Source organism: Artibeus jamaicensis, unplaced genomic scaffold, assembly GCF_021234435.1.
Source record: "Artibeus jamaicensis isolate MK-2021 breed Jamaican fruit bat unplaced genomic scaffold, CSHL_Jam_final scaffold_3307, whole genome shotgun sequence".
Classification (NCBI taxonomy): domain Eukaryota; kingdom Metazoa; phylum Chordata; class Mammalia; order Chiroptera; family Phyllostomidae; genus Artibeus; species Artibeus jamaicensis.
In genome coordinates, this window is record NW_026522040.1 from 2,189,109 (window position 1) to 2,207,987 (window position 18,879).

At 41.8% G+C, this 18,879-nt stretch overlaps 1 protein-coding gene across 6 annotated transcripts in view; it reads right to left on the reverse strand.

Annotated features, from left to right (window-relative positions):
• Positions 1–18,879, reverse strand: part of CALD1 (caldesmon 1) — a 189,411-nt gene that overhangs the window by 85,134 nt on the left and 85,398 nt on the right. The gene's annotated exons all lie outside the window — the stretch shown is intronic.

An 18,879-nucleotide genomic window follows, 5' to 3' on the forward strand; every position in this document is an offset into this window, starting at 1 on the left:
CAATCTTGAGAAAGAAGAACAAAGTTGGAGGTATCACGCTATTTGATATCACACTATACTACAAGGATACAGTAATCAAAACAGAATCATACTGGCATAAAACAGATTTATAGATCAGTGAAACAGAATAGAGAGCCCAGAAATAAACTCAATGGTTAATTAATCTTTGACAAAAGAGGCAAGAACATACAATGGGATAAAGACAGTCTAGTCAATAAATGGTATTGGGAAAATTGGAAAAATACATGCAAAAAATAAAACTAGATCCCCTTCTTACTCCATATACAAGAATAAACTCAAGATGGATTAAAGACTTTAACATAAGAGCCCAAACCATAAATCTCTTAGAAGAAAACATAGGCAGTAAAATCTCAGACATTTCTCAGAGTAGTATTTTTTCCTGATACTTCTCATGCAAGAAATAAAAGAATAAACAAACAAATGGGACTACATCAAACTAAAAAGTTTTTCACGGTCAAGAAAATTATCAACAAAAAGACAACCTACAGAATGGAAGAAGACGTTCTTCAATGATGCATCCAGTAAAGAGTTAATATCCAAAATTTATAAAGAACCCATATAATTCAATACACAAAAAACAATCCAATATAAAAATGAGCAGAAGAGCTGACCAGACACTTCTTCAAACGGGACCTACAGATGGCCAACAGACAAAAAAGATTCTGAATGTCACTAATTATCAGAGAAACGGAAATTAAAACTCCAAGGAGGTATCACCTCACACTTGTGAGAATGCCTACCATTGGTAAATCAATCAACAAGTGTTGACCAGAATGTGGAGAAAAGAAAACCCTCGTGTACTCTTGTGGTGGGTTTTCAAATTGGTGGAGTCAGTATGGAAAACAGTGCGGAGGTTCTTCAAACAACTGAAGAGAGAACTAACCACCTATGACTCAGCAATTCCACTTCCAGGTATACATCTGAAGAAATCCGAAAACACTAATTTGAAAAGATAACTGCTCCCCTATGTTCCCTACAGCATTATGTATGATAACCAAGATATGGAAGCAACCCAGGGCCCATCAAAAGATGAGTGGATAAGGAAGATCTGGGACATGTAGATACCAGAATATACTTGGCCAAAAAATAAATGAACAAATAAATAAAAGGAAATCTTACCATTTGCAACAAGGACCAACCTAAAGGGTATTATACGAAGTGAAATAAGTCACACAGAGAAGGACGAATACCATATAATATCACTTATAAGTGGAATCTAAAGAACAAAATAAATGAACACACAAAACAGCAATAGCCCCATAGATACAGAGAACTGGCTGAGGGTTGCCAGAGAGTGGAGGGTTTGGGAGCTGGGTGAGAAAGGTAAAGGGATGAAGAACTATAAATTGGAAGTTACAAAACAGTCATCAGGATGAAAGTACGGCACAGGGAATACAGTCAGTAATAATGCAACAACTATGTATGGTGCCAGGTGGGTACTAGAATTATCGAGGGGATCACTTTGGAAATTTTATAATTGTTTGTCCACTATCCTGTACATGTGAAACCATAATAAAATAATATTAAATGCCAACTGTAATTGAAAAAAATTTTAAGAAGTCAATCCCCCCAAATAAAACAATAAAACAATGCCCTGTTTCAATTTCTTCAATGAATAGTGGCTGGTGCGTGTCTATAGCCCTCTGGTTCTTTCTCGGTCAAAATAGTATCTAGGAAAGAAGGATGTACATGGAGGATGTAATTTCTATTCACTTTAGAATGCAGATTTGTACACAATTCAACTGTGAGGAAAATGAAGAAACTATCATGGGGACTCAAAGACGGCATTTTTAGTGCAAGAGCAAAGTCAGATCTCCAAAGGAAGCGGGTTAGCTCACGGGCCACAGAGGCCTCACGGCGTACCACTCTCGTTCAAAGTACAACATCTGACTATGTCTACAACCATACATTTATTTTCCGGCGTTCACGTTATGCATCTGGATATTAAATTTACATGTGACTTTCACAGCTGGAGTCAACTCCATATTTTTCCTGTTATGCCATATAATTTATGCTTAAATAAATATTGATTTCTTTTCTGGGAAGTCAGACCTAGATTCAAGCATATATTTAATTCTCATTGCTACAGAAGCAGTCAGTAACGTGTTTTGGATACTTTGGGTGTTGTGTTTACTGTTTACATTGTATACATGACACTTTGTTAGGTCCTGTCCTGTTTGATAATTCACAGATTACACGAGTCAGTCCGTGGTTATGGTGTCTACCTACAGGTACAAAGGTAGATGGCTCCACAGAGTCTTACTGGTTCATTGTTCACGTGCACACACCTTTTCTCACCAAAGCACGTTGTAATCATTCTACTGACAGGGATATTTCCTAACAGCTCTTTTGCACTGGATACAGCCTTGAGTGGCGGTCAGCATATAGCAGACACTCAAATAAATCCTTGTCATCCACTGTCAAGGTTGAAAAGGGACAGCAATGGAGAGAGATGCCCAAGAAGGGCAATTGGCTGGTGCTCCCACGAAGTGGTCTTTTTTAGATAGCTCTGGTGCACCAGCAACTGGATCTTGGGGGTCCTTAAAAGTTGATAGGTCTCGGGGAGACTGCCTGGCTCACACACTCACAAGAGACTGACGTAGACATCAGAATGTCAATTAATGCCAGTAAAACACAATTCATTATGACAGAGCCTCTTCAGAGCCCGAAGAGCTCTCATTTCCCAACCAGGGCACCATGATTCCCCAAGTCTGAACGTCAGGAAGACTCGGTCACCAGGGACTGGGAGTCAGAGCAAAGGAAGGTGAATACCTCACCTAAGCCAGGGGGGTACACAGGAAACACTTCCTTCAGTAGAAAACATACTAATGTCACAAGATGAACAAGCCCAGGGGTGCAAGGTCTATCTAATCTGGATATTCCTGGATGCCCAACACCAACCCTGGTCTTGAACTTGGCATTCGCGTAGACCTCTTCTGTTGGCCCGTTCTTTCTGCAGACTTAATAATGACATAATCATTTGGGCTGAATGTTTGAGTCCCCTCAAAATTAATACGTTGAAACCCTAACCCCCAATGTCTTGATATTAGGAGGTGGGGCCTTTGGGAGGTAATTAGGTCATGAGGGTGGAGTCTCCCAAAATGGGATTAGTGTCCCTATAATAAGAGACATGAGAGGTCGTGCTTTTTCTCTCTCCGCCATGTGAGGATACAAGAAGACAGCCAACGAGGAAGTGGGCTCTCACCAGACACCGGTTCTGCCAGCACCCAGAATTTCCCAGCCTCCAAAACTGTGAGAGATAAATGTTTCCTTTTCAACCGACCCTAGCCCTGTCTATGGTATTCTGTGATAGCAGCCCAAACTGACTAAGATAATAAATTGCAGTTAGACTCCACCTGTTTCCATCTGGGAGACTTACCATGATAGGACAGTTAGGTGCTGAATTTATTAGAAATATTCTTTGGTAGAATCTGTGGGTGCTTTTCTGGTGGTAGCTTACGAAGAGATCAGAAATAGGCTAGGAGAAAGCTTTAGGATGCTGTTTTACTCTGAAATGATTGAGCGATGAAATCAAGCTATGATTAGGAAAAGGCAAAAAAAAAAGCAAATGGAGCTCTCTTTTACTCATGAATTTATAGATTAGAACCAGGTAGGTTTTCTAGTGAAAACATTTAATTAAAAAAATCAGTTTCATTTTTCCTATTTAAAAGCTAAAAGCCATCTGGAAAGCTTTGTAATTTTAAGACCTCGTGAAGACAACAAAGAGAGTAAAATAGATGATACTTATACAAAAAGTAGCAGACAGCCACTTCTAATTTGAAAGCCAGTGACCTGAAATACGCAGGCGGCTTTCTAAAACATGTTGTGAAGGAGAGAAGGGCTGATGTAATCTGAGATTCTCCTAAGTGTTTTCAAGTTCAGAGCCTTCCCAGGATAACTTCAAACTATCTTTCCTTCTGACTCTTTCCCAGTGGGTCTAAGAATTAAAAAGGAAAAGATTCCAATTCCGAGGCTATTTTATAGTATTTCCAGGTCTATGTGTCCTAGGTCTATGTATTCCAGTTCACTAAATTTATTTTAATTATACATTTTAAGATAATAAATTAACCAAAGGGTATACTTGGACTCATTAAGACACTCAGTGCCTAATGTAGAACATATGTATCATAGTCAATGTTAAGGGAATTAATTGGAATTTTAACTTAGAGCCTTGACTAATAGTTACTTAGAAATACTCCTCCTCTTTTGCCCAAACAGTATTTCTTGAGGTGTACAAACTCTTTATAAAAACGAAAAAAATGTTTCACTTCACTGAAAAGAAACCAACCCCCTCATAACTTGGTTTAAAAATCTTGGGTTCTAAAACATTTCTGTATTCCTTCCCCCCGCACCCTTGGTTTGTTACTACATCCCAATACTAGAACACAATCCACTATTTAGAGTTTAAACTTGAGACCCAACTTGGATGTTAAACACTCTCTATTTCAGAACGAAATATTGGTCTGAGAGGTTGGCCACCCTGCTGGGATTAACTGAAGAAGTTTACTCCTCCAGACCACAGACTGTTTTTTTTTTTTAATTGATTATGCCATTACAGTTGTTCTATTTCCCCCCTTCATTCCCCTCCACCCTGCACCCCCCACCCCTACCATTCCCCCCCTTTAGTTTATGACCATGTGTCTCAAGTTCTTTGGATTCTATATTTCCCATACTATTCTTGCCCTCCCCTATCTATTTTCTACCTACCATCTATGCTACTTATTTTCTGTACCTTCTCCCCCCTTCTCCTCCCACTCCCCTGTTGCTAACCCTCCATGTGATCTTCATTTCTATGGTTCTGCTCCTGATCTAGCTGTTCTTTTAGTTTGCTTTTGTTTTAGGTGTGGTTGTTAATAACTGTGAGTTTGCTGTCCTTTCACTGTTCATATTTTTTACCTTCTTTTTTTTTTAGAGAAGTTGGACCCAAGAAGAAACACACCAAGGCACATTATCATTACATTAGCCAAGATTAAAATGAAGGAGAGAATCCTAGAAGGAGCAAGAGATAAGGGGACAGTCACCTACAAAGGAGTTCCCATCAGACTGCCAGCTGATCTCTCAAAAGAGACCTTGCAGGCAAGAAGGAGCTGGAAAGAAGTATTCCAAGTCATGAAAGGCAAGCACCTACATCCAAGATTGCTCTATCCAGCAAAGCTTTCATTTAGAATGGAAGGACAGATAAAGTGCTTCTCAGATAAGATCAAATTCAGACTTGGTCTTTCATCAGAGAAATTGGCCATTATACCGTTTGCCCCCTCTTGGACCCCTGAGGGTTTGGTGTGAACCCTGTAATTTGGCGATCGTCTGGTCTTACAATGCAGATGTTAATTGCACATTAACACTGGGGACTTTAATATCAGAGCAAAGCCGGACAAAAGGGAACTGACTCATGATATTAGTATCATTTGTCTTCATGATGCACCCAGATAAGCACAACGGTCAAAATTAAATGATGTAGACGTCCAATTGTCCTTAAGAATCAGAGAAATACATGAGGTGAGTTTCTTCATATCTCTAGAGTAAGAGACATGAAGTCAAAATTCCAGTGGCCCAGCTGGGGAAGGACGGCGTCCAAAGGAAGCTATGGACAGTGTCAGTGCACGGGGAATACCACAGGGGTCACTACCATTTCTGCTTCCCTTCAATGTCTTAGCAAATGCAGTAAAGTTCTGCCTTGGTACACAGATAGGATTTGAAGTATCTGTTCTTTCATTCATTCATTCATTCAATGAATGGTGCATACTTGTCTTGGGGAGGGGAATAAAAGTAAGAAAGATGAAGTTCTTGATCTAGAGATGCTTTCAGTTTGGTGGGGAGAACAGACATGTGAACGAGTAAGCACATGAAATAGGTGGTAATGATTAACATAGATAAAATGTGCTATGGGAAAACAGAGGTGAGAAATCAGTTGTTTTGACTGCAGACCTCTGGGAAGGTATTTTCCAGACAATGACTATTGAACTAGGCCTTCCAAGTAAGTAAAAAAGCCATCATGTGAAAGCTTTTGAATTTTCTTTTTGATTTGTGGCTACAGGAAATAAAAAGGTGAAATGGCTTTGCTTCTTCTAATCTGCAATGGACGTCCTAAGTCATCTCTAGGGGTGACAGACTCTAGGGAGAGTTTTTGGCACCAGGACTGTTTTGTGGGAGACAACTTTTCCACAGACCGGGCAGCAGCAGGGAGGATAGAGGACGGTTTTGGGATGATTCAAGTGCATTACATTCAAGCTCACCTCCTGTGCGGCCCAGTTCCTAACAAGCCAGGACCAGTACCGGTCAATGGCCTGGAGGTCTGGGACCCCTGCTGTACAGCACCTTTTCTGTATCTGATTTTTGAAAGCCTAGAATGCTCCAGGGCCAGTCAGAAAGCACAAGATACAAGAGGTGGGCAAATTCCTTTGAAAAACAGTGTGTGACCCGCATGAGACATGCAACTCCATAGAGAGTTAAGCAGAAGTGAATCCGAGTTAAACGAATCCCACAGGCACCTCTACCCGGTAAACAGCTGCCGCGTGCCCCAACCTTTTATGCCTTCAATGGCATTTTTCCATTATCTCATTTAATTTTCTCTGATACCCTGAGAAGTGCTAGTTCTGTTTTGATGAAGAAGAAGCCTGGGTCTGCTAAACCTTTATCCAAAGTTGGAGTAAAGGACCAGGTTTCCAGATTCCCGCCCCCACCCCGGCCCTGACTATGCACTCACGGACGTGCCACTTTGCAAGACTGGGTCCAATGATTTGGATTGCCAAGCCCTTTTCAGAGAAGTGGGAGTGGGGGCCTTAATTTCTGGCCACATAACCAAATAGGATACAAGAATTCGTGCCCTAGCAGTAATTCTGCACTTCAGGCAGAGTTCTCCTGGTAAACTAACTCATTTATGGTAGGCCTCTTCAGTTCAGCCCTACCGTAGCTCCATCATATACTTTACGGAGGTAGAATTTATGGTGTGAGGCACTTAGAAAGGAAAGGATTAGGAATTTCCAGGCTGCCTCGGCCTCGAGTTTTACAAAAAAAAACTTCATTTTGTTCAGTTTGTAAATGAAGGAGCTTCTGGAGCCATGATACTCCCTGGGTAGCCTGGATAAGCGCTGAGGACGCTGGCTGGGAAGACACGCATTTGCAATGCTTGGCTTTCACGGTTACATAGGAAGAATTAAAGGTTCTTTTTCTAAAGGGGAGTAGCAGGAAGGAAGAGCATCGGAGAGCAACCCTATCTGTATCACCACTTTCGTCCAAGGCTCCATAACTGTAGTGTCTCATCTTCTTCATCGAGGAAAGAGAAACAGTGAGGGAATATTAGATCCTCCCAAGTGGGTCCCCATGAAAATAAATCAAGAATTCCACAACAGTATTGATTAGAGAAACAGAGCTGTTGGAGGAAGGAGTGGGCAGAGGTATCCATCGACTGTAGCTGCAGTAGTGCCTTGGGAAGGATTAGACTTGCTGAGGTTGCTTGTCTTCTAACCAGCACCATAACCCATCCTGCTTGTCTGTTTGTTCACTTCCTATCTAGCGATTTCCCATATTAGTCTCTTGAGTTGCCCAAGAAAGACCTGCCAACAGTGCAAGGTTTTCTGTGGGAATCAAACGTGGGTCGGCTGCTGTTATTCTAAGTAAGCACCGAAGAGCGATCGGCTCCAGAAATAAAGGGCTCTTTCATTACCTCGTTGCGCTGCCGGCTCTGGGAGTTATCAAGCTTTCATTTGGAAAGCCCCTGAGGATGCAAAATTCCCATTGGACGACAGTGAGACCCCGGAGAGCCTTAGGAAAATAAAAAGGGCCTATGGAGCCATTTTCTGGATCCTATCGATTGGATTCCTACATGGTACAGAAAAACAGAAGCCAGTGAAATTGTCATGTGGGACAGTCCATGTCGCCCACAGTGGAAAATATGAACATTGAAAGAATTTCCTATTCTAAACAATTTGCAGTTTAAAATACGCTCTCTGAAGACTCTTCTAAATGCACAGGCCATGGCTGCTATTTATAGTGGGCCACTGTGTACTTTACCAAGATTCTTCTTCCCGCAAAGGAACTGTATGTGATGTAGGAGTTATTAAGTGGAAAATAAACCCTCCCGTGTTCACTTGGTCAGTTGGTGCTAATCTGAAATACTACGTCAGGGCTCCCTACCTGGAAGGCAGGCCCGTACCCATCATGAAATATTTTAAAAGAAGTTCAGTTTCGAAAATATGTTCAGTCTACCTGGTGACTTTCGCCAAGCTAACAAAACATTACACACTTGTTTAAAAACTGCAAGGAGAAAAATGATTTATAATGAGCAAATTAGGCTTTTGAATGTTTCCCAAGTTTTAAAAAACTTTTAAAAGCTGTACTCTCAAGTGTTTAAAAACTAAGCCAGGGAATGTAGCTTCCATATTTAACAAGTTCATCCAATTCTTTACTTACAAGTAATTCAAAGTTGTACTTTTCTACAATCCCAAAATAAATGATAAAAAGTCAAAAATGGGGGAATCTGAATTACTGAAGATTTACAATAAACCATAAACGGGTTTTCCAATTGCTGATGAATGTTGCTATTAGACAGCAAACTAGTGAAAAGAACTGAATTAATTCACAGAGTATGACATTATGCCTCTTGAACTGCATTCACAGATGAAGGAGAATCTATTTACATAGCCGCTAAATCTTTTCAACATTGCTCATGTTTTATGTCCAGTAGTACTTTCTGGTACACTGTTAAGGACCTTCGGGACAATAAAGATCAACAACTTCCCTAGAAATCTTAAAGGAAACTGAGATGGATTTCCCTGCATGAAGAATTTGCACCTGGCCAAATGACAGCTACAAATGCGGACCTCTTACACCCCGCGGGTAGTGAGAAAACCAAAGGGCAGGGTGGATATAGATGACATATACATTAGATAGACTTCATTACATTTTTATTTGAGTTTGATGGGATTTCTTTGCTCACAGAGACTTTGTAATACTTCTCCAACTTTCCCAGCTTTAGACAGCAAGGTTCCTTTGGTCCGGGTGTTTAGAAAGGCAAGCTTCTTGTCCTCTCTAAAACAGTAAGCAAAAGCCTCTGAAATCTGTCTGGAAAAAGTCCAGCTGTTGTTAATACAATGAGAATGGTTTGTACAACATCGATGGAACCTGGCAGCCAAGGAGAGTGGACTGGAATGAGCTGTGTGAACAATGATGACTTCACTGTACCAGTCAATAAGGGCAGTAGACACTGTTGAATGAGCATGTGTACTGTGTGGCCGTTGCATTAAAAATGACTTAGCGAATGGTCATGAGTCTGCATCAGATTTTACGTTAAGCTTGAATATTCCTCAGTGGAAAATGTTCAAATAATTCAGAAGGCCACAGCTATGGGTAACTGGTGATTGGCAGCTTCATCACGACAACATGTCCACACATGCATCGTGGCTCCTGCAGAATTTCCTGGTGAAACATCAAATCACCCAGGTGACTCAGCCTCCCTACAGCCCAGATTTGCTGCCTTGTGACTTCTGGCTTTTCCCCAAACTAAAATCAGCCTTGAAAGGGAAGAGGTTTCAAACCATTGGTGAGATTCAGAAAAATACAACAGGGCAGCTGATGGCGATTGGGAGAACTGTGTGAGGTCCCACGGTGCCTCCTTTGAAGGGGACTGAGGCATCACTGTCTCATGCACAATGTCTCTTGTATCTTGTGTCTTATTCAATAAATGTCTCTATTTTTCATAGTACATGGCTGCACAGATGTTGTATATACACTTGTATCACATACACAACATGTATCATATGTATCATATATATTATCTATCCATCCATCCATCCATTGAATCCATCGCTTTATAATCTACATGAAACCTTATGAGGAAGAACTGTTATAATGGCCATTTTCCTGATGAGAAAAATGGGCTTAGAGAAGCTAAGCAGAGTAACCCTCACTAACCCAGCCAGAACTCAAAGCCAAGTGCATGTGACCCTGCTTCCTGGGAGGCGTCTGTCTGTGTCCCCTCACCATCTGCCCCATCCTCCCAAAAGACAGTAGCGGTAAAGGTAAAACAGACAGAATCCTCTGTTTTACCTTTAAGGAAACAGACAAAATCCTCTTTAAGGAACCAAATCAGTTCATATATCTTCCATATTTAGAGAGAAATACCCTTTGAATTGCTAAAATGAAACTGGTAAGGATGAAGAAATCCTACCTAATAACTTACTATCATAATGAAGCTATTTAAAGCAATGTTGCCAAGACCACAGATACCAAATAAAAAACTTCCAAAACTGATGGCAAACAGGGTTCTATCTGCAACACCGTCACAGTTTTTTTCCCCATCTTGACTCAAATGGCAAAGTTTTATCCCCAGTTCCTAATGGCTGTCTGTTTTCATTCTGCCTATTCACTTATGTTTCTTTGCTTTTCATTTTATTCACTGTTAAGTAATTTGAACTAATCTCCTTTTATTTAGAAACATTATCCATAAGCTTTTTAAATTAAAAAATAGTCTACATGCAATACACTGTAGTACACACTAATTTCCCAAAAGTACTTTCTGTTTTCCTAATCCATAGCCATAGCAGGTTTTATTGGCACTCTTTTCTTTTTCTTTTTATTGTTCAAGCACAGTTGTCTCCACTTTCCTCCCACCTCACCCACCCCTGCCTCCTATCCTCAATCCTGCCTGCTTTGGCCTTGTCCATGAGTCCTTCATACATGCTCCTTGATGACCCTTTCCCTTCTTTCCCCCATTACCCCCCTCCCCTCTGGTTACTGTCTGTTTGTTCCTTATTTCAGTGTCTCTGGTTATATTTTGCTTGCTTATTTGTTTTGTGGTTTAGGTTCCACTAATAAGTGAGATCATATATTTGTCTTTCACCACCTGGCTTATTTCACTTAGCACAATGCTCTCCAGTTCCATCCACACTGTTGCGAAGGGTAAGAGTTCCTTTATTCTTTCTGCATAGTATTCCATTGTATAAACGTACCACAGTTTTTAGGTCCACTCATTTACTGATGGGCACTTAGTTTGCTTCCAGCACTTGGCTGTTGTAAATTGTGCTGCTATGAACACTGGGGTGCATAGGATCTTTTGGACTGGTGTTTCGGGGTTCTTAGGATATAATCCCAGCAGTGGAACTGCCAGGTGAATTTTCTTTTACAGACAGTTCCATTCATTCAGGGGTCTGCTCTGTACAGGCAGGCTCTGCCTCAGCTTAGCTGGGTGATCTTGAGCAGGGCAGCATTCCTACACTTCAGTTTCTTTATGCAAAATTAAATTTTAATATTTTAATATTAATAAATCAGGGATTCTTGACCCAGAGTTCATGGGTCCCCAGGAGGTCTGTGGACGGCGGTCCACGCCACCACTGAAAGTCAGTGCCAAGTTTTGTGGGTGCATGTGTACATTTTTTCTTAGAGGAGAGTCTATGGCTTTCATCAGAGACTCAAAGGAGTGTGTGGTCCAAAAAAGAAAAAGTAACATTCCACCACAGAAGATTATCCATAGGGTCGTTGGCAGCCTTACACTTCTACGAGTGATGATGTAACTAACCCCTGTCCTAATGATGAATCCAGTCTTACTGGGAAAAACCCAGAAAGCCAAGAACAGTTGTGCCAACAGCCTCCTTTGGCTTGAGGGGAAAAACTCAATCTTCTCTGTTTATGTGTTTCTGTAAAATGGGTATAATGTGTGAGATTTTAGGGGGGGGACAAAACATGAGTGCATCCATGCATGTAAGCAATTGCCCTGCGTGAGCATAAAGAACAGTTCGATTAAGCCCAAAAGTTTCAGTCTGTGGCCACAAACTGCTTTAAATGATATTTTTTCCCATCTTAGGGAGTTATTTGGCATTGTAGAGATGATGGAGCTTTAGCCATGATAACCAATGAAAAATTCCATTGATTAATTTATTACAGTGAAAAGGTTTCGTGATTTGAGATAAGCAGGCAGATTGTACTCCATATCTATATGAAGTTGGACATGTTACTTAACCTTTCAGACCTGCAGATTCCTCAGTGATAAAATAGGAATGAGAACATCCATGTCTGCTATGGACTGAATGTTTGTGTCCCCCGCCAAAATTCACATGCTAAAACCTGACGCCCAATGTGACGGTATTAGGAGGTGCAGCCTTCGGGATATGATTAAGTCATGAGAGTGAAACCTCGTGAATCAGATTAAGTGCCCTTATAAATGAGACTCCAGAGAGCCCCATCGCCTCTCTGCCATGTGAGGACACAGCAAAAAGACGGCCATCTATGAGCCAGTAAGCGGACCCTCACCAAGACACTGAATCTGCCAGCACCCTGGACTTGGATTTTCAAGCCTCCAGATCTGTGAAAAATAAAATTCTGTTGTTTATCAGCCACTCAGTCTATGGTATTGGGTTATAGCAGCCTGGGTGGACTAAGATAAGGTCATGGGGTTGTCTTCACAATTAAATGATGTAAGGGATGTGAAGTGCATCACCTGGCCTGGTACTTGGTTGACGCTAAACAAATGACAGTGCCTTTCACCTCTAACACAAGGTGAAAATCTGTCTGATGCATTTTCCACTTAACTGTTTTTGCTGAACTGCACTCTCCAGGTGAAATTCTGAGTTATGTTTATATATGATATTTAAAATAAAAGACAGAGCTGTAATGAATTAGAAATTAACTACGTGGCTCACAGTATGTGATTTTAAAATCCTCAGATGCCAATTAAACTTTTGTGGCGCACTTAGATGTGACCGAAAGACTCCACTCTTTCCCAGCCTCAATAGAAACATCTTAGCATATGTTGAGGTTGGTATAGGAAAGAAACTTTGTGGTAAGAATGCAGCAAATTATAATGCCTGAACTGACAAATGAATAAGGATTCAAAATGTATAAAATACTATTTTTACCAGAGACCTAACAAAACATTAATACAATTTTACATCAAAACATTTGTTGAGCAGAAACTATGTGCTAGTCATTGGGTTAATTATATGGGTTAACTACCTTAGTCTTTACAATTACCCCGAGAAGTAGAATAATCATTCCTATTACTATACATAAAGAAATAGAGGCAAGAGATGTTTGAGTAATTTGACACAAGGTCACACAACTAGTCAGGTGCCAGAGTCAGGATGTGAACCCAGGTCTGTTAGACTTAGTCGCCGTACGTAACAGATCATCCTGCATTTCTCTGGGTGACTGAAGATCGAGAATTCTAAGTGTCACACAAATAGACTGGTAGGAAAGTCACTGCTATTCTAAACCGTGTGTTACCTCTATCTACATGCCACATGTTTTTCCAGCTAGGAATGAAGTTATGGGTTGTCATGCAAAGTCCTCACTCTAGATTTTCAGTTTTTACTAAACACATATCACCTTGGATAGGCCTCGGACCCCTGATTTACCACCAATCACCATGAAGGGCGATACTTCTAGGACCAAAGGATTTGTTAGATTATTGAAAAGTGGCCTGAAGGGAAGTTTTCAGCAAATTGAGCTACTCTAATAATTTAGACAGTTTCAAATAAATATTTTATTTAATGTCCTCATGAGATACTTTTATGATTACAGAATAACAAAAATAAATTTCATTTGAAAAGATTTTGACTGAAAGCATCAAGGTCAATGCCAAGCATTGTGAATAAAAGTGTTTTTGTGTGTGCATGCTTGTTGTATAACTATTGATTGGCCAACCTGCCAAATCACGTAAAAAAGTTCCAGTGACAACGTTCTGGAAGGGGACAACTTAGACCCAATGAATTTTTTAAAATTGTTATTTTTTTCCTAGTGGAGTAAAAATACTTTAAAAAATGTCTAATCACCTGTGTTTCAGAGGCCCATAAAAATGACAACAGCAAGAGTATTTTCATTTATGTCGGTGAGTCTCTGAACCTGATAATGCTACTCTACAACAGGGGCCTTTCCTCCGATGAGAAAGAGGGACTCACGTGGGTGTGGAAGGCATGAGCTGGGGAGGAGTTCACGTCTCGGAGAGTGAGACAGCTGCCCGTTGTGAAAGCAAACCCAACCCTGGGAAAAGTAGTACGTGTGACTCAATATCTCTCCTTGGATAAAGCATCCCTTCTCAGCAGATATACACAAATCCCTTTGGCCACATGGGAAAGAGCTCACCCTGAAACAGTGTTCACTCTTCTAGCTGAGAAAATCCAGTCCTTCTTCGGATGTTGCTACCAAGCACGCCCACTCAAAACATCACCGAGTAGCCAATTCCTGCCCTTCGTCTTCCTAAGTTCTTGAATCCTCTGAGAGGTGTAGAAAAAAAACCCTCATGGTATTATTTTGCTTTGTTTTATGGTAAATAGAAAATGTATCTTTAATTCTTTGTGTGTCGCAGGGAATCACAATAGGTCATGTTAATAAGTAATAATGGTGATGTTTATTGAGTAAACACATAATAAACACTAGATGATTATTGAATAAACACATAATAAACACTAGAACTGTTAGTGCTTTCATGTCTTATCTGTTTATATTCCCACAGGACTCCTATGAGATGCATATGGTTATTTTTCTCCATTGTACAGATGACAAAACGTCAGGTTAGAAGACTGATGAACTCGTAAGGGTCGTGTAGCTAGTAAGTGGCAGGCCTGGGACTGGACCGCCTGGCTGCCTAATGCAACAGCCCACGCACTTGACTGCTAGGCTTCCGACTGCTTCCCACCCTTATGCTTCTCGGCGTCCCCTCGCTCCTGGAGGACACCTCTGTTCTGTTCAGACATACCTACTGTTGGTGCTGGGAGCAGCCCATTTTTGCAGACACACATAAAAGGCTTAGCATTGTTTTATACTTGTTGACTATGAAGAGAAGTGAATTTGACCCCTTTGAAAATGATCCCCCTTCTCCTACCTGTTATTCCCTGATGGTAGAAAACCACGTGGATACCTAACCCAGAGTAGACGGATTAGGCATATGGCTGGAGAGATGAAAACAAGTCAATCAAACGTGGAGGAAGACCGACACGGACCAGGGCAAAATACATCAAGTTGCACCAAGAAATACGGAGAGAGAGACAGAGAGGGATTTAGATAAAAACACAGAAGCAGAAAGGGAAGAGGAACACACCTGTTACATTTTTCTTCCTGTGAGATCGGTGAAGAGTAATAAACAGCAAAACGAATCATTTTTTTGCTTTCTTCAAATAGGTAATTGATTCAAACATATAGTTCTATTTTGAGATGTGTACAACAGTATCTTTTGCACAGAAACAGCACATTTGGATTTGTTCTGATTACCTGCTCAATGCAGTCTACCCACTGACATTTTTTTGTCTATCTCTTTGGCTCAAGATTGCTCTCAAGTTCTTAATGCACCTAGGACATGAGCTTGGAGACTACAAGGGCATTGCCTGGACTGGAGGCCACTCATTCTTACAGTATCTCATACTTTGTAGATAGGTAACAATACACTTGTGTTTGATGACCGAATGAAGTGCCTCCTACCAATCCGAAGACCTCATCTGAAGGACTCAGTGGGAAAACCAAATGAAGGGCAAGGGCAAGGGGAAGAGCAAAAAGATGCACAGGCTAAGGGGCAGAACAAAGAAGGCAAGGATGTTTTCGATTAGCCAGGTTCACAGTCCAGGTTCTGTGAAGCTGGCCGATGTGGAGTGCACTGCACTGTGACCCTCGGAGTGAGGCATGTGGGCACCAGCCTCAGGGCAGCCGTGATGCAGTGAGTGCCTGCCAGGGCCGGGCACATGAAAGCCAGCGTGGCACAGAGATCTGTGTCTGAGGAATAAAATGTATGAGAGTCTGGCTTATTTTAATTTGTGGGCGAAACATCTGGTAAGAGTACAAATTTTAAATTATTTATCATTGCAAAGCAGAACTGCACCTGCTAGTCAAACTCAATAACAACCAATTAAAATAACAGGGCATTTTTATGTGGAAAGCCTGTGTGGGGAACAGATGGAAAATCACAGACTCTCTTCCCCCCACACAGTCTACATGGGGGCAGCACATGAAAAGCATACGCCATCTTTGATAAGTATCAATGCATATCAGAGTATATATTATATTTGAAGATACGCAAATGTAGTAACACACTCTGCCCAATTCTGTCATTCTGTGGCTCTGGCCTCAGTGCTCAAAATAGAGCTTGGAGCAGAGCAGATGCCCAATAAGAAGTTGTTAAATGAGCGAGAGGGTAAAGGAACCTGCAGCCCTGAGCCTTGGGGCCAGTGTACTTCTCCTCACTTATTCCACCGCCACTCCAGGTCGGAGCTGAGTTCCTCCTTTATTTCCCTAAATCCAAAGGAAAGTTAAGTCATCTCAAGCGTAATGGGTAGGACCGTAGAATCACATTTTCTAAAGTGAAAAACTGCCTTAAAGGTCTTATTTGGGTTTAAATTAGGGAATATATGATCATTGGGAAAGAAAATTAGATAATACCAAAAGCAAAAGGAAAGTAAAAATGACCACCAATCCTCCATAGAAAACACAGACTCCTGCTACAGATGGGAATGCCAAGGGCTGAAGTTAAAAGGGACTTGCTCAAAGTCTTACGTGCCCTTTATCTGCAGATCAAAACCACGATTTTAGGCAGCCCTTGATTTCTGGCTCTGGCCACCTGTTTCCTGTACACACCCTGAACTTTCCCATCAGAGCTGGCTGGATCACAGCACCTGACCTTCGCTATTCCCATAAATGATCGGATTTGACAAAATCATAAATGGTAAACATGAACTTACACACCAGGGCCCAGAATAACAGAATGAGAAGGACCGCCCTGGAACACGAAAGGGTAAACTTGGCACAAATGTATGAAAAAGTATTTAAGTACCATGCTTCTCTCAAAAAAGAAAGAAAGAAAAGAATCCTCTGGGAGCTCACAGCCCCAAAGAATGAATACAGACAGAAAGATAAGTAACACGGTTTGGATAAATTTGCATGTATTTATCTAAGGTTATTAAGGATACCTACCTAACTCAGCTTCACTGAGTACATTCCTTTTACGATTGACATTAAAGAAAGACAGGAAGACATATCTTTCCACACACATACACACACACACACAAAAAACCCCTGGAAGGAATGAACCATGCAGCTGTGTGGAAAATTCCTGGTCAGAATCCTGGTTCTAAAGACACCTGGGTTTATTCCCTCTAATTACAGCACGGCTCTGACCACAGCGAGTTAGCTCCGACATTCCTTTCGGGCTGACTCCCAGGCTCCTTCGCCACGAAGAAGCTGATAATACCGACCCAGGCTGATGCCCTGTGCTCATTCCCGAGTCCCTCCAGCCCTCATTCTGCAAGGTCTGCCCCGCACTCTGGCCTGCTCTCTTTTCTGATCCTGCTGTACAGAAACCACGGCTATTTCTATGTCACCAGTCTTTTCCCCTGTCCCTAACACAGACACTGACACTTGGTGCTGAATAAGTATTTGTTGGGTAAAGATATTCTGTGGACTTTCAGGAGAAGCGGAGGCCAAATAACACATCCCTGGGGAGAATGAGAGGTGTGCTCCTCAGGGCCTGGGCACAAGCTACCTGGCCGCGATGTCCCTCAACATCGGTGCCCCCACACTCTTCCTGGTTCTCTGACTTCCTTGATTTTGGGGGGTCTTCCTTGATGATTTCCACTATTTCTTTATGGGCCTCTTGCTCTCGCTACACTTGCTTTCTTGCCACTATCACTACCGTTCACCTTCAGTGTTTGCAGTACTACTGCCATACCAAGTGTGCCGAAATGAATTTCTCTAGTAGCAATTTCTCTCCCTTTCTGAGCACACATTGAACATTTCTATCTCCGAACACCTGGAGGAAATCTCCATTTGGATGTGGTTTCTTGCTGACATGAACCACTCCCCCCCACGCCCACCCGAGACTGGAACCCACCCCAACTTCCCAACTGGGACAAGGCCAAGGCCTTCTTTCCAGCTCCTCGGGCATAGAGTCCTTGGACTTGTCTTTCAGTGTCTCCCTCTGAAAGGTCAGCTAATTCTCCTGCTGTAAAGACTCTCACATTCAACCTTCATTTTCATATTCCCTGCCCTCATTCATTATTGTATGTTCCATACTAACCCTCTCGGTGCTGGTATCCCCACATTCTAGTCCACCATACATAACTTTCTCTAACGTATTTTCATCACCCATAGTTCCCCTGCTATGTCTCTGTCTATTGCCCTTTATGTGAAATGGAAACACCCGAGAGGTGCAAGTCTGTCTGGTTCTTGCCCAAGCAGTCAATGGATTTCTTGCAGTGGGACCCTTATTTCTGCCTCTGGGCTTCGGCTGGTGTGATCCCTCACCTACACGGCTCCCCTTCCACCGCTGGTCACCATCTCGACTTCCCGAGGGGCCCACCGCTTCCAAGGAGCTTTTCCTGGCTAGTTTCATCACAGGAAATCGTGATGAGTTTCATCACAGGAAGTCGTGATGAGTTTCATCACAGGATGTGGCTGCCTTTCCTTCTCTTGAAGTTCATGTTTAGTTCTGGCCATATTGCCATTTTGCTTCGTGTTTGTTTAGTGAATGATGATGGCTACAACGAACGTTAAAAAAAATAATAACTCCCACTTATGGACGCCTACTACGTGCCGAGTCCTGAGCTAGGCCATTTAGGACGTTCCATCATCTTCTCAGAAACCATACAAACTATGTAGATATTATGCCTATTTTACAAATAAGGCAACTGGGACTTGGAGAGAGGTCACTTGCTCCTCCATGTCCAGCTCAGAAGTAGCAGAGCCGGGATTCAAACCCACAGAGCCCAGGTACGGTTCAGGTGCCATGTGTCTGTGCGTAGACATTTCATGAGAATGGCAGCTTATTTCTGCCCAAGTTCACCAAAGGCAGCAATTTTATCTACTTTTGCGTTCTTCCTCTGAATAAGTAGAGCCTGTGGTCCCAGATACTTTTGTTATGGGTGTAAACTCTAGCTTTCTACTGCA